We start from the raw sequence: 13,879 nt of genomic DNA, 5'->3' as shown, positions 1-13,879 counted from the left end.
CTTCGCATTTTTTCCACATTCACAAAATATTTTCCGCATGTTTTCCGCATGCGGGAAAAAAGATGCGGAAACAGCTATTATTCATGTGGGAATCATGCGGTAAAAAGGTCGCATGAAAAAGTGTTTAAAAAAAAATAAAGTCCAGCAAGCACAGCCCTTAAGCCTCCAGACTTCATTAAAGTCAATGGGATTCGGAATATATCACCTACTATTTGTAGGTCATAAAAAAATTGGTAAATAACGACGAAATGATGCGCCTGAACATTTTTGAGAATTGATTTTTTTATTGCGGAAAATACCGACTTTTGCGGAAATTTTTCTGCATGAGGGCTGGTGCACACCGAGCGGCTTTTTGGGCGTTTTCAGATCCGCTTGCGGCTGCGGATCTGCTTGGTCAATGTATCTCAATGGGGTGGTGCACACCAGAGCGGCAGGCGTTTTGCAGAAACGAAAAATGCCTGGGTGAGGCATTTTTTGGATTTCGGATGCGTTTCTGCCTCAATGTTAAGTATAGGAAAAACGCAAACCGCTCTGAAAAACGCCTGTTCAGAGCGGTTTTGCAGGCGTTTTTGTTACAGAAGCTGTTCAGTAACAGCTTTACTGTAACAATATATGAAATCTACTATACTGAAAACCGCAGCAGCAATCCGCAAAACGCTAGCAAAACGCCTCATAAAAATAAAAAAAAGCGTTTAAAAATCTGCTAGCAGTTTGCGGATCTGCTAGCGGGTTTTGGTGTGCACCAGCCCTGAATCCCGCACTTTTTCCGCATGCGGAACATTTTGAGAATGTCAACTTGACGGTGTTTTGGTCGCAAACTTCCCGCATGTACTTTACCGCATGCGGGAAGTCTTTGAGAATAGAGCCCATTGTGTTGAGCTGCAGCATGTCATGTGAGAACATTAAACATTGAAGCAGAGTAAATTGTCGGGTGTTGTGCGATCATTCCAAATTGGCGAGAGGGGGGCGGTGCATCCTCACAAGTTTGCATCAGGCAGCAAAAAGTCTAGATCGCAAACGTGCTGCATGTAGCATTTTTGGAGCAATTCAGCTTGAGGCCTTGTTCACATCTAAAATCGTAATTGCAAACGCAAGCGTTTTGCAACTGTGTGCAGCGGGGGTATTTTTCCCCTCCCGGAGCTCCACTGCACGCTGCATTTTTGGTAAAAGCGATTTTCCAGAGCGGTTTTGTCATTCACTCCCTGGCACAAGTCAGAAAGTGAATTCTGAGGCTACTTACACACCAGGACGTTGCGTTTAGGGGACGTTATAGGGCGCATAACGTGCCCCTAACGCAACGCCTGGTGGTGTTGGAGCAGGACGCTACCAAGAGCCGCGTTACAAGCAGCTCTTGGTGCACCTGCTCTGTCGAAGGCACTGCGGAGACCACGTGAGCGGAGCTCTCCGCATCACGTGGTCCCGCCAGCCAATCAGCGGCCGCTCCAGGATGTAAACCGTCTAACGCGGCTTAGCCGCATGTAAAGTACTGCATGCAGTACGTTATGTAGACGTGCTGCGTTACAACGTAACCAAACCAAAATGGTACAGGCACCGCTGTGCGGACCGCAAAGTGGACGCAACGTGCTGATATGAACCTTCTCGTAGAGATTCATTGCACAAGCCTTTTGTTTGTGATTTTGAAAATCACCTACGCTAGAAAAAAGGGCAAAAACGCCCTTAGTGTAAACCAGCCTGAATGAGCAAAAACTCTAATTCATTCAAAAATTGCTCTGAAAATCGCTTTACAAAATCGCAATCACAAATCGCTTAGCACTAGCCCTTTTCCACTAGCAATCACAAAACAAAAATCACAAATACAAAGCATTTGCGATTTTTCATCAATTTTGTTATGCAATTGCGATTTCAGATTTAACATTATAGCACAACTGCAGGTAAAAAAAATTGGATCGCTGTAGCGGAATATACTTTTCATGATTCCTATGTTAAAGTAGCAACCCTAGCGACTTAAAAATCGCTATCGTTTTGTGATTTTAAGTAAATTGCATTCAGTGGAAAAGAGCCCTTAGTCAGATGGAGTCAATCTCTCTGGCGATCGCAGATGTTTTTCCTGTGCACTTGCGATACAATTTTTCTGGTACGGTTATATAGTTACATATTATTATTATTATTATTATTATTATTTATATAGCACCAACATCTTCTGTAGCACTGTACAGTGAACAAAAACATACAATAATGGAGAGCATAGATACATGAGCAGTTCAACGCACTGTACAATCAGGACAACCAGTGACACAAGTACAGATACATACAATTGATGTGTAGTTTGAAAAACATCACCAATACTGATAGATAGATAAAACGCACAAAAACAGGAAACATGAGGGAGAAGTCCCTCCGTGCCATTGCCATCTTACAATCTAGAGGGTAGTGGGGTGGAGACTCAACGTAAGTAGACAAAGGCTATCATTCATGAAAGTGCTGTCGGTATGGAGAATCAGTGCGGGAAAACACCGCTGGCGGTATTTTAGTCTTCTGGGTGGGCATTCATAAAAAAGTATCCATGTGCGGTAGCAGTGCGGAGATTCCCCAAACTAGGCTGGCGGTAGGCAGGTGGTAGGCTTGCGGAGACACGGAAGCTGCCGAGTTGATACATTTCTCCGTGTTCCGCTCTGCTGCAGCTGCCTGGAAGGTCTGTCTGTGTGTCTCCATTCACTTACATTGATATCGCCACATCAAAGGGAGCGGTACTTCCCGACCTCACACCGCTTGCGATGATCTTAATGAATTAACATTTTGCTACATTTGTTCCGATAATCACCGCACAAGGCGGTGATTTATCACTCTGCTCGGTAGTGTCATTTTTTCATGCGGAAAGAGCCTTTATGAATGCTGACTTTGCTAAGTGGTCGGTAAAGGCAGCTGTTTTAAGCATTTCCGCATGCGGAAATGCTTTATGAATGATAGCCTAAGAGGTTAGCACATGACTAGGCAGTGAGCTTTAGGCTTGGAACCCACTACAGATAGCTAGCACAATCGCTAGCATTTTTAAATAGTGTTTTGTAAGGGATTTCATGAGCGTATTCTGGCGATTTTGGTATCGATTTTAAAAAGTCCCTGGCTTGGAGCAAGATGGACAGGCTGTGGAAGAGAGTTCCAAAAGAGTTGGCACTTGTGAGAAGTCCTGGTTGAAACCTCATGAAACCTTAGTTTGGTTGAAAAAAGACATTTGTCCATTTAGTCCAACCAGAGAAATAAATAAACATTAGGTACCTTTCTCTCCTGCACCCTCACATTTACCAGTGGGTCCAGTGGAAGGCGAAAAACGCACGCAATTCTGCAAAAAAGTGAGATGAATATGGAGGCTGCCATATTTATTTCCTTGTAAACAAGTTTCCTGGTAGCCCTACTGATCTATTTGGCTGCAGTAGTGTCTGAATCACACCAGGAAAAAACATGCAGCCAATGTAGTCAGATCTGACAAAATAATGTCAGAAACACCTTATATGCTGCATGCTTGTTCAGGGGCTATGGCTAAAAGTATTAGAGGCAGAGGATCAGCAGGACAGCCAGGCATCTGGTATTGCTTAAAAGGAAATAAATATGGCAGCCTCCATATCCCTCTCACTTCAGTTGAAAAAAATTCCTTCCCGACTCCAGGTGGCAGTCAAGTAAAATTCCTGGATCAACTCTGCTGGCAATTAACTAATAATTATAGCCGCAGGTGTCTTTTAATGCAAGGAAAGCATCCAAACCTCTTTCAAATGCAGATAGAGAATTTGCCATAACTACGGTACTTCCTGGGGTAAAATATTCCACATTTTAACAACTCTTAAAGGCTCATACACACATCAGACTATAGTCTTTGGAAAATGAAAGATCACAGACCAATCTTACCCCCTTCCATGTAGTATGAGAGCCATACTCTACACAGTCTATTCTATGGAGCTGAACTCCACATCAGACAGAAATCTTTGCAAGATGCTGCACACACAGATGCTGTACAGACACAAAAGATCAGTATATGCAAAAGATCTGTTCCTGCCAAAGATCCATTCCTGCAAATTGCAATGATAGTCTATGAGATCTGCAGATCATCATACACACATGATTTAACTGACATTCATCTGCAGATCAGATCCACCAGGATGGATTTTCAGATCTGCAGATGATTGCTTGATCTGCAGATGAATGTCAGTTAAATCATTTGTGTATGATGATCTGCAGATCTCATAGACTATCATTGCAATTTGCAGGAACGGATTTTTGGCAGGAACAGATCTTTTGCAGATACTGATCTTTTGTGTCTGTACAGCATCTGTGTGTGCAGCATCTTGCAAAGATTTTTTTCTGATAGGGAGTTCAGTTCCATTGAAAAGACTGTGTAGAGTATGGCTCTTATACTACATGAAGGGTGGTAAGATTGGTCTGTGATCTTTCATTTTCTAAAGACTATAGTCTGATGTGTGTATGCCAGGCCCGACCCTAGACTTTTTGCCGCCTGAGGCAATTTTCAAAGAAATCGACGCCGCCCCCCGCCCCCCCCCAAGCCGTGGGTGTGGGGGGGGGGGCGCCTGAGCTGGAGGGGATAGCGGGCAGGAAGGGGGTATTGGGCGTAGCAGGAAGTGACGTCAGTGGAGCGCACGCTGACCTGGAACGAGGAAGAGGTGAGTAATCCCCGCCCGTTGCCTCTTACAAATAGCTGCAGCCAGCACGGAACTTTTTAAAGCTGGAGGGGAGAGGAGGACGGGGGACCCAGGCGAGGGAGGGGGGGTCCGACCCCCCCCTCCCCGCCGCTAGGCCCAATACCCCCTTCCTGCCCGCTATTCCCTCTAGCTCGGGCGGCCCCCCACACACATGGACGGGCGGGTGCCGCCCCCCCAGAAGTGCCGCCTGAGGCAAAAGTTTCACCCCGCCTCATGGGCGGGCCGGCCCTGGTGTATGCACCTTTAGGGTCGTTGTCCTGCTGGAAGGTGAACCTCCGCCCCAGTCTCAAGTCTTTTGCAGACTCCAAGAGGTTTTCTTCCAAGTTTGCCCTGTATTTGGCTCTATCCATCTTCCCATCTTCCCATCAACTCTGACCAGCTTCCCTGTCCCTGCTGAAGAGATGCACCCCCCGAGCATGATGCTGTTACCACCATATTTGACAGTGGGGATGGTGTTCAGAGTGATGTGCAGTGTTAGTTTTCTGCCACACATAGCGTTTTGTATTTTGGCCAAAAAGTTCCATTTTGGTCTCATCTGACCAGAGCACTTTCTTCCCCATGTTTGCTGTGTCCCCCACATGGCTTGTGGCAAACTGCAAACGGGACTTCTTACGCTTTTCTGTTAACAATGCCTTTCTTCTTGCCATTCTTCCATAAAGACCAATTTTGTGCAGTGCACGACTAATAGTTGTCCTATGGACAGATTCCCCCACCTGAGCTGTAGATCTCTGCAGTTCGTCCAGAGTCACCATGGGCCTCTTGGCTGCATTTCTGATCAGCGCTCTCCCTGTTAGGCCTGTGAGTTTAGTTGGACGGCCTTGTCTTGGTAGGTTTACTGTTGTGCCATACTCCTTCCATTTCTGAATGATCGCTTGAACAGTGCTCCGTGGGATGTTCAAAGCTTTGGAAATCTTTTTGTAGCCTAAGCCTGCTTTAAATTTCTCAATAACTTTATCCCTGACCTGTCTGGTGTGTACTTTGGACTTCATTGTGTTGTTGCTCCCAATATTCTCTTAGACAACCTCTGAGGCCATCACAGAGCAGCTGTATTTGTACTGACAATAGATTACACACAGGTGCACTCTATTTAGTCTTTAGCACCCATCAGGCAATGTCTATGGGCAACTGACTGCACTCAGACCAAAGGGGACTAAATAATTACGCACACCCCACTTTGCAGTTATTGATTTGTAAAAAATGTTTGGAAGCATGTATGATTTTCGTTCTACTTCTCACGTGTACACCACTTTGTGTTGGTCTTTCACGTGGAATTCCAATAAAATTGATTCATGTCTGTGGCAGTAATGTGACAAAATGTGAAAAACTTCAAGGGGGCTGAATACTTTTGCAAGCCACTGTACATACAGACATTAGGGGAACATCAGCTGGCTTGGCCCATTCCTGAGAGATTTTATGCTGAAATAGATTGGGAATCGGCCTGCAGTGTATGGGCAGCTGACAGATCTCTCTTTAACCAGATTTGTTTAGAGCAGGGGTCTCAAACTCGCGGCCCGCGGGCCATTTGCGGCCCTCGATACAATATTTTGTGGCCCTCGCTGGCAAAATCTTCCTTATAGTTCGCTTCAGTGCTCCCAAGTAATCCGCTGCATCCCCGCCGCTAAACGAGGGCTGCAGAGCCCCCAAATCGCCTGGGGGGCAATCCGCCGGCATTTCCTGGAAGGGGCAGAGCTTTCAGCTTCAGCTCTGCCCCTCCTGACGTCAATCGCCGCACGGATCGCCGCCTCTCCCCGCCTCTCCCCGCCCCTCTCTGTGAAGAAAGAGTGAGAGGGGCGGGCAGAAGCGGCGATGCACCGCGATTGTGAAATTCCTTATGCGGCCCAGCCTCATCCTGACTTTGCCTCCTGCGGCCCCCAGGTAAATTGAGTTTGAGACCCCCGGTTTAGAGGGAGATTTGTCTCCTGGTTGAGTCTGCCCATCAACGCCTGATGTACGAATGTCACCACACGTACACATTTACCATTGGATGTTGGTGTGATGTCTCCACAGCCGTCGCCCTTTGGTGGTACTAGACCATACATGTCAAACTCCAGCCCGTAGGCCATGGAGCCATCAGATTTGGCCCTCAGGTGGTTTCCCCACTTTGCATTATGTTTGGCCCACTCTAGGCCACCAGAGAAGCTATATTGGAGGGTAAGCTCTAGATCACCAAGGAAGCCATTAGGGGAGGAGGATAGCACTAGACACCAGGGAACTGTATAGGGGATGGTGGGGCCACTAAACACCAGGAAACTGTAGGGGAGGGAGGACCACTAAACATCAGAGAATTGTATAGGGGTTGGAGGGGGCAGTAGACAACAGGGATCTTTATAATAGAGAGAGGTGGCCACTAGACATTGAGGTCGGCCCGCGACTTGGTCCCAGAGTTCAGTTTCAGCCCATTGTATTTGAGTACGACGCCCATGTACTAGACCTTTTCTACCAAGCTGTCTCCTCATGGATAATGGGGTTTCTTGTTGAGATTGCTGTTCTCAGAGATACTGGACAATGTCAGTATCCCTGATTGTCACCACCCTGGGATGCGGGGCATGTGTGGAAGCATCGAGACTATCTACTGAGAAAAACAAAAATGGTCAGTTATCTAGAATTTCTGAGGTGGGATCCTCAAGCGAAACTCACATAAAAAGAAACTCCTATTCAGAGCTGTAAAATGCTGGATTTGGAAGCACCAATCCATGGACCAGCAACCTGAAAATGGCCCATCAGGTACCGGGAATGACACTGCTTTTCCCATCACTGAGAATAACTTAACAGACATCCATGTGTGGTAGAGTGTTGGTGACAAGGACCAGATTGTCACTAGTTCCCTAATGATGCTGGCTCCTTACCAGCTCCTACACAGGGGACAGAGAAGCATGGTTGTGGTTTGAGCCTATGACCACAAAAGCATCCAGAATGAACAATTAAATATTGGAAACGGAGTGTGGTCAGAAGAAGAGAGGAACAGAGGTGACGAATGAGTCATAAAACTGCCTATAAGTACATTATATCAGAGGTCACACGGAGTGCATCGTATTCCTCCAGCAATAAGTACAAATGGACCATCCTGCAGCCTGATTATCATTAGAGATGTAGCGAACGGTTCCCGAACCGTTCACCGGCGAAAATCTCTGCATCGCTGGGTCTCCTACTACTTTCGGGTCGCTATGACTCGGAGTAGTACGCCTGCGCTGCCCAGCGGAGCGCGTCGTAGATCGCGCTCCTGTTACCGGGCACTCTCTGCGCATGTGCGTGACGTCATGAACGACGTCGCGCTCATGCGCAGAAAGTGCCCGGCAACAGGAGCGCGATCTAGGATGCGCTCCGCCGGGCAGCGCAGGCGTACTACTCCGGGTCATAGCGACCCGGAAGTAGTAGAAGGCCCAGAGATGTTCGTCCGGCGAACGGTTTGGGCCATCTCTAATTATCATCTGACTTTAGTCTGTTGGACGATAATCAGGCATGTGTACGCGTGCAAATAACTTGACGAGCAACTGATAACAGGCAGTTTGCCCGATCCAACTGCCGGATCTATGTTGGTCTGATATCATGCAGTTGATGCGTGTGTACGAATTGTTTGAAAGACTTGTACTTGTTTTGAATGTGTAGTCCGTCATTCCTCATGAGTTCGCAGTATGTTAATTGAGTTGGTCATGTGGTGCGTCAGGGTGTGTGGTTTGTCATGTTGGTTGTGTGCATGATGGACATGTGTATAAGCCTTAAAGTGAACCAGAGACGAAGCACCCTCATGTATTTTACCATATATATTAGTGGGGATATTAGAGAAAACACCTACCCTGCTCTCTGTTTCATCCTTCACTGCTCAGCTTGCTTGTTAACAGCCCTGATAAAATCCCCGACTGAGCATTCAGTCTGGCTTTGCTCAGGAATCATTATAGCTGAGTCATTATTGCAGAGCCAGAAGGGGGCAGAATTGGGCTTCAAAAGACATCAGAGGACACAGACTCAGCTATAATGATTCCTGAGCAAAGCCAGACTGAATGCTCAGTCGGGGATTTTATCAGGGCTGCTAACAAGCAGGCTGAGCAGTGAAGGATGAAACAGAGAGCAGGGTAGGTGTTTTCTCTAATGTTCCCACTGATATACTGTATATGGTAAAATACACGAGGGTGCTTTGTCTCTGGTTTACTTTAAGGGTCAAATACCAACGGTTGCTCATCTAATTGTTTACCACCCATACACACAGGTTTTGCCCACAGGCCAAAATCAGACAACAATTGGGTGGAATTGTGACTTGGATGTGTGTACAAGCTTTTAGGACCTATTCACACTAGAAGCGCTTTTCTGAGCGTTTTGCGATTGATTCGCGGTTTTTAAAATCGCTCCCATTCACTTTCATTAAAATCGCGTCAACTACAGAAAAATCACAGTGATTTTGCAATCACGTACGCGAAACTTGCTGTAATTTTTCTGCAATTTTCACTGCAATTTTAATGAAAGTGAGTGGGAGCGATTTTAAAAACCGCTAGTCAATCACAAAACGCTCAGAAAAGCGCTTCTAGTGTGAATGGGCCCTCAAAGAGGAACTATAGAGAAAATAACATAATGAATACAATTTCTTATTGTTTACAATATTCAGTTATAGATAATTTAGTCAGTGTTGCCCATTGTAAAATCCTTGCTCTCCCGGATTTACATTCTGAAATGTATCACTGATGGTGGCATCTTTAGTTCTGTCAGGTGATCTGTGGGGAATGTTCGTTACTGAGCATTCTATGCACAGAGGAAGATATTGCTTGCTTGGCAGTTGAAAAAGGCTGTTATTTCCCACAAAGCAATGAGGTTCACAGACAGCAAACTGTCAGGACCATAGTCATGACATCACACTGTGGGAGGGGTTTCACCACAATATCAACCATACAGACCTCCCCTGATGATTTATGTGAGAAAAGGTAAAGATTTCATGTGGGAAAGAGGGTATCGCGGGGCAAACCCATGATATTCAAGGGATGGATTCCTGAAAGGTCTTCCTCAGCCACACAATACAGTATAATAATATAGTAGGACATTATGCTGGGTAAACATAATGCAATTTCCCGTCCAACTGAGAGGATCTGACAATTATTTCCTAAATGTCCGATCTACTCCTGATTGACAACGGGATTGATCAGGAGCAGTTTGGATACAGATAATAATGAGGACAGCTGACATTGCTAATGAGGGGGAAAGTGGAGCATTCACACAGCAGGGCACAGGGCTGTGCTCATACCTGACTCTGTTAAAGGATACCCAAAGTGACATGTAACATGATGAGATAGACATGTGTATGTACAGTCCCTAACACACAAACACTGTAACTATGCTGTGTTCCTTTTTTCCTTTCTCTGTCTGAAAGAGTTAAATATCAGGTATGTAAGTGGCTGACTCAGTCCTGACTCAGACAGGAAGTGACTACAGTGTGACCCTCACTGATAAGAAATTACAACTATAAAACACTTTTCTTAGCAGAAAATGGTTTCTGAGAGCAAGAAAGAGATAAAAAGGGTAATTTCTTATCAGTGAGGGTCACACTGTAGTCACTTCCTGTCTGAGTCAGGACTGAGTCAGCCACTTACATACCTGATATTTAACTCTTTCAGGCAGAGAAAGGAAAAAAGGAACACAGCATAGTTATTTGTGTGCTAGGCACTGTACATACCCATGTCTATCTCATCATGTCACATGTCACTTCGGGTATCCTTTAAAGTGTGGTGGCTGCCCTATTTATCTGCTTTTAAACAATACCAGTTGCCTGGCAGCCCTGCTGATCTATTTGTCTAAAGTAGTGTCTGAATAACCCCAGAAACAAGTATGCAGCTAATCTTGTCAGATCTGACAATAATTTCAGAAACCCCTGATCTGCTGCATGCTGGTTCAGGGTCTATGGCTAAAAGTATTGGAGACAGAGGATCAGCAGGTCAACCAGGCAACTAGTATTGCTTAAAAGGAAATAAATATGGCAGCCTCCATATACCTCTCGCTTCAGTTGTCCTTTAAGTTCCCCAGAGCTGCTCCATGCACTGTACACACACTGCTGCTCCATGCTCTATACACACGCTGCTGCTCCATGCTCTGTACACATGCTGCTGCTTCATGCTCTGTATACACGCTGCTGCTCCATGCTTTGTACACACCCTGCTGCTGTTCCATGCTCTGTACACACACTGCTGCTCCATGCTCTGTATACACGCTGTTTCTCCATGCTCTGTACACACGCTGCTGCTCCATGCTCTGTATACACGCTGTTTCTCCATGCTCTGTACACACGCTGCTGCTCCATGCTCTGTACACACGCTGCTGCTCCATGCTCTGTACACACGCTGCTGCTCCATGCTCTGTACACACGCTGCTGCTCCATGCTCTGTACACACGCTGCTGCTCCATGCTCTGTACACACGCTGCTGCTCCATGCTCTGTACACATGCTGCTGCTCCATGCTCTGTACACACGCTGCTGCTCCATGCTCTGTACACACGCTGCTGCTCCATGCTCTGTACACACGCTGCTGCTCCATGCTCTGTACCCACACTGCTGCTCCATGCTCTGTACCCACACTGCTGCTCCATGCTCTGTACCCACACTGCTACTCCATGCTCTGTACACACGCTGCTGCTCCATGCTCTGTACACACGCTGCTGCTCCATGCTCTGTACACACGCTGCTGCTCCATGCTCTGTACACACGCTGCTGCTCCATGCTCTGTACACACGCTGCTGCTCCATGCTCTGTACACACGCTGCTGCTCCATGCTCTGTACACACGCTGCTGCTCCATGCTCTGTACACACGCTGCTGCTCCATGCTCTGTACACACGCTGCTGCTCCATGCTCTGTACACACGCTGCTGCTCCATGCTCTGTACACACTGCTGCTCCATACTCTGTACACACGCTGCTGTTCCATAATCTGTACACACGCTGCTGCTCCATGCTCTGTACACACGCTGCTGCTCCATGCTCTGCACACACACTGCTGCTCCATGCTCTGTGCACACACTGCTGCTCCATCCAAAGTCAACTGTAGCTGGAAAAGAAAGGGGGCAGTGCTGTGAGCTGCAGGATACCAGCAGATATTTTGGTGTCACAACTTGTGCCTGTCCCCAGACACGGCACCAGCCCTGGTCTGAGGGGGGATGCTGGGCAGCTGTAATCCCCCCTACCCTGCGCTTGCCTATGTATCTGCTACTGATTGGGATGAAGTTCAATTCTTGGTTACAGTTCCTCTTTAAACTTTTTTCAAATATAGTAAAAATAAATAAATAAATGAAACCATACTTTTTTTTTTTTAGTTAAATGATCTGTTTGGATATACTTTTTTCTATTTCCCTGTATTGCGACATCAGAGTGAGCTACAGACAAGATGCGGAACTCCTGAGGTGCCGGACCGGAGTACATGAAACAGATTCATAGAGCTGTATTCCTCCAGCAGGAATGAGAGGCGCAGACTGTGCCATAAAACATGTACCTCTCTTAACAAACGCTTTATTAATGGACAATAAAATCAAATGTTTAGCAGTTTTATGAGATGCTTCACAGCCTAGAAGGGTAATTACACAGCACAGCGCTGTATGTCACAGCTCCTAACCCGGCTGCTGAGGAGGGGACGCCTACTGCACCTCTTCTCATATCCATCCTAAAGCAGAACTCCACTTACATGGAATAAGAAAAAAAAAACTTAGGCTGTTCCTCCTTTCAACCTCTTGCCAGGTTGTACTCCTTACTATACTAAATATAACCGAAAACACACTGCCTCTAGCTATAATTATTGTATGTTACACAGTGTATACTACCCCACCTTTTGTTTCCTCCCTATTCTTTTTGTATCTATCCTCCAGCTCCTAAAAATGACTTTTTTTCAGGTATGCCAGTTTTATTTTATGTTTAAACATATGTTTCTTACTTTGCACAGCGCCACAGAATATGTTGGCGCTTTATAAAGCAATGATAATAATGTTTATATTATGTTTGTTTACTGTATGGTTATTCAGTGTTTCTGCGTCCATGCTTGTTTCAGGTGTGTGATTTCACCTTCACTGCAGCCGAAGAGATCAGCAAGATGCCAGGCAACTGGTATTGTTTAAAAGGAAGCATCCATATCTTTCTCAGTTAAGGTTCCCTTTAAGCTTGGCTTCTGGGTCGGGGGGGTGCAGGAATTTGTTCTTATTCACCTAGCCCAAATTTCCAGGCACCCTTTTATTACGTATATGCCCAAGGAGGGCCGAATAGGTATGAGGTATGCAACCAAGCTGGTTTAAAGGATACCCGAACTGACATGTGACATGATGAGATAGACATGTGTATGTACAGTGCCGAGCACACAAATGACTATGCTGTGTTCCTTTTTTTTCTTTCTCTGCTTGAAACAGTTAAATATCAGGTATGTAAATTGCTGACTCAGTCCTGACTGAGACAGGAAGTGACTAAAGTGTGACTCTCACTGATAAGAAATTCCAATTATAAAACCCTTTCCTAGCAAAAAATGGGTTCTGAGAGCAGGAAAGAGATAAAAATAGGAATTTCTTATCAGTGAGGGTCACACAGTAGTCATTTCCTGTCTAAATCAGGACTGAGTCAGCCACTTACAAACCTGATATTTAACTCTTTCAGGCAGAGAAAAAAAAAAGGATCGCAGCATAGTTATTTGTGTGCTAGGCACTGTACATATCCATGTCTATCTCATCATGTCACAGGTCACTTCGGGTATCCTTTAAGTCCTTGCCAGGGGCCCAGCGCTTGAACCAGGGCACGGGGAGATGACCAGGTAGTCTCTTTGGGATCCAGAACCTTCTCCATAGGTGGGAATGTAAATCTTTTACGCTGCTTCCGATTTCAAACAAGTGAGAGTTTTCCCTTTAAATGCCTGGGAGCATTCCAGGCAGGATTGGTAGGCTTGTGGAGGGCGGAGTGCAGCAGGAGGCTTATGGAAAATGCCTTGATCCCTTTACAAATGAAGCAGAGGGTTTGTGGTCACCGCCTACGATTACAGCTGCTGCAATTACCACTCCTGTCAGTCAATAACCCCGGCCGAGAGTGAAAGTATCTCCCGAGTGCCGGCTACGTCATCAGGGCCGGATTTGTACTTTTCACCGCCCAAGGCCACTGTCAACAGTCGCCCCCGTCTAGTACAGGTAGCCCGTTGACCCTCCTCCCAACCTCCAGTACAGGTAGCCAGATAACCCTCCCCACCTCTATTTTTTATAGCCTGTTGACCCGCCAT

This window comes from Hyperolius riggenbachi, chromosome 2, assembly GCF_040937935.1.
Source record: "Hyperolius riggenbachi isolate aHypRig1 chromosome 2, aHypRig1.pri, whole genome shotgun sequence".
Lineage (NCBI taxonomy): Eukaryota > Metazoa > Chordata > Amphibia > Anura > Hyperoliidae > Hyperolius > Hyperolius riggenbachi.
This window is presented reverse-complemented; position numbering follows the sequence as displayed.